The following is a 3,736-nucleotide window of genomic DNA, read 5'->3' on the forward strand; positions in this document are numbered from 1 at the left end:
CAAATGGGTCTTCAAGAAGAAGACCGACATGGATGGTAAAGTACACACTTATAAGGCTAGAGTGGTTCCAAAGGGCTTCTCTCAAATTCCTGGAGTGGATTATGATGAGACCTTTTCTCCGGTAGCCAAGATTAAGTCTATTCGGGTTCTGTTAGCCATAGCCGCATTTCATGACTATGAAATTTGGCAAATGGATGTCAAAACCTCTTTCCTTAATGGGAAGTTGGCTGAAGATGTTTACATGAGTCAGCCAGAGGGTTTTGTCAGTAACGAGTACCCTAATAGACTGTGTAAGCTTGAGAAGTCCATTTATGGATTAAAGCAAGCACCTCGCAGATGGAATCTTTGCTTTGATGAAAAGGTCAAGGAATTTGGCTTTTCTAGGAGTGAAGATGAATCTTGTGTATATGTCAAGGCTAGTGGGAGTATAGTTAGCTTTTTGGTATTGTATGTGGATGACACACTACTCATAGGAAACGACATTCCAACCCTGCAGGAAGTAAAGTCCTGGCTTGGAAAGTGTTTCGCTATGAAGGACCTAGGTGAAGCTGCCTATATTTTGGGGATAAGGATCTTGAGAGATCGGAGTAAAAGACTAATTGGACTTAGTCAAAGTACCTACTTGGAGAAGGTTCTGAAGAGATTCAGAATGCAAGACTCCAAGAAAGGAGAGTTACCCATCCAGAGTAGCGCCAAGCTGAGTAAGACACAAAGTCCTAGCACTGAGGCTGAGATAGCAGAAATGAGTCGAGTACATTATGCTTCGGCTGTAGGATCGATCATGTATGCTATGACGTGTACTCGACCTGATGTAGCCTTTGCCTTGAGCATGGTTAGCAGGTTTCAGGGGAACCCTGGCAAGGCACACTGGATTGCGGTAAAGAATATTCTCAAGTACCTACGAAGGACGAAGGACTGGGTCCTTACCCTCGGTGGGAGTGATGACTTGAGAGTTGTAGGGTATAGTGATGCTAGCTTCCAGACTGATAGGGATAACTTCCGCTCTCAGTCGGGCTGGGTCTTTACCTTAAATGGAGGAGCAATTTCTTGGAAGAGTTCCAAGCAAGAGACAGTGGCAGATTCTACTTGTGAATCGGAGTATATTGCAGCTAGCGAAGCGGCAAAAGAGGCTTTATGGCTGAGGAACTTCATTGGAGACGTTGGAGTTGTACCAGCTATTAAAGAGCCAATGGAAATTTTCTGTGATAGTGAAAGTGTTGTTGCCTTAGCCAAGGAACCAAGGGATCACGGGAGATCCAGACACATCGACAGAAAATACCATTTCATCAGACATCGGATCGAAGAAGGACTCCTCGTGGCAAAGAGGGTATCATCAGATGAGAATCCGGCAGATCCCCTCACGAAGGGACTGACTCGGGTTAAGCATCTCCAGCATGCTCGGAGCATAGGGCTGAAGGATGATATTAGATTTAGTAGTTAGATAATCTCGAAATTTGTAAAGTGTAATTGACATTTGATGATGAATAAAAGTGTTTTATTTATGAGTAAAGTGTTACTATCTCTTGTCGATCGTTTACTATATTTCTTTTGCATGTTTTGACTTCCAGAATAATTTTGTTTGGTATAACATATTATTCAAACCTCCACAGTCGGTCATATGTCGGAAGTAGGTATGAATCAAGACTGTCATGTTTGGTTGTAGAGGTCTGGGACAAGGCTACAACAATCATGAGTGCTCATAAGTTCTGTGCATTGGACTTAACCCACGCTCACTGGAATCACTTCATGGAATTCTATCTCGAGTGATCGTGAGACGGTAATATCATATAAGTCTTTAAACCTAGAGATATGATTTGTTACTTACAAGTTGGTTATGCATTGATTGTACGAAAAACGCATTGGTAACTCGATGTTATAAAATCGTGCTCTTGTGTGTAATTCAATGAGTAGTAGAACAAACATATGAGTCGAAGTTTATCTGTTCCTTCTTGGATTAGAAGCTGATATCTGGGCCCCTCGATGATTTTGTTTTGACCTATGTACCGGGCCCGGTCAGAACTAAAATTGATGTGTTCAATGAAGTTCTGTGTCAAACAAATCGGAAATCGGGAAACAAATTGTTGGACAATAAGTAAGACATTGTTCCATGTATTTGTCCGACTGATATCTAGAACAGAGAATTATATGATCACTTATCTTAAATGGCGTACCATCATCTTCTCAGTTTCGAGAAACCTTGAAAAGAGCTACGATTGCCGATCGGTTCCTGAATTCATACTTGCAGTAATAGTTATTAGACTTATCCAAGTGGGAGACTGTTGGATAAGGTGTCTAAGTCCATAACTATTTCTGGTATGTACTTGACCCGACCTGGCATGGTCCATTTGGGTTGCATGGCACCATGCAATTGGATAGACTAAATGAGAGAAATAACACTTGGAGATTATTAATATATTATAAGTTCTAATATATTAATAATATTATTTGATTAGTTTGATCAAGAATTAATTTAGAATTAATTAAGTGATCAAAAGATAACTAATTAAATATATGGGTTGATTATGTAAATCATCCATATCTTGTATAGTGGGCTAAAAGGCTCCATGGACTATCAAGTTGGGTTCCACCCATAGGATGCTCCATGGATGCTCCATGGGAGTTACAAACCCATGGGTCATGGAAATGAAGAGTCATGACACATTAGGGTTTAACCCTAGATGTGTCAACACTATATAAGTAACATATTCTCCACCCAAAATTGGCTACACTAAGAAACAAGAGGGCTTGGCCGATTTTGAAGAAGTGAGTATTCTCTCATAAGTTCTTCCAAGAGCATTTGGTGTTGTGTGAAGCATTTGAGGCATCACACTTGGGGTGCTAGGCTCACAAGGTTTCAAGGAACACAAACAACAACAAGGTAAGTTATTCTATCTATACTTTATGTTAAAATTGTTCCCCATGTATGCTAGATAGGAATATAACCTTGGAATTCAACTTTGCATGACAATTAGACAAACATAGATCCAAGGTTATTAGGGTTGCATGTACACTTAGGAAGTGTTAGAATGCTCAAAACCCATCAGTGATTCCAATGAGCGCGGGTTGAATCCAATACTCAGAACTTATGAGCACTCATGAGTGTTGTAGCCCTTTGTCCAACACCTTAGACCTCTACAAGCCAACCCATGACAGTCTTAATTCATATCTACTTCCAACATATGACCGATGGTGGATGGTTTGAATAACTTAGTCATTCCGGAAGAATAACCTAGTTTATTCGGGAAGTCAAAACATGCAAAATGAAACACAATAATAATTGAATCCAATAGGGTATCAAAACCTATGAACATAAATAAAACACCTTTTATTTATCACCATATGATTACACATTATTCATTGTATACTGTTTCAGTTATCAACTTTATTCTTGAATTTTAAAACAATAGTTGTCCCATGCTCCAAGCATGTACACTATGTTTTCTAAACACTAGTCATGCCACACACCAAGTATGCATACTATGTTTGTCTATGATCTATAATTTTTGAATTAGATCAATTGAACATAACTCCAATGATTCTCTTTTCGCACTCCCAAATCCTTACTGCAAATGCAAAAATTCCAAATTCATGCCATTTACTGAAATCTATTAGATTCTAAACTTATATGCATTGACCTTCTTGTAATGATTATGTACAAAGTCATAAGGACTTGACAACAACCATTACCAAGTATTCCAAAGGATATCAACTCCTTGGAAACATCCTTCTTGCATTA

The sequence above is a fragment of the Lactuca saligna genome, chromosome 1 (genome assembly GCF_052625555.1).
Source record: "Lactuca saligna cultivar CGN05327 chromosome 1, ASM5262555v1, whole genome shotgun sequence".
Lineage (NCBI taxonomy): Eukaryota > Viridiplantae > Streptophyta > Magnoliopsida > Asterales > Asteraceae > Lactuca > Lactuca saligna.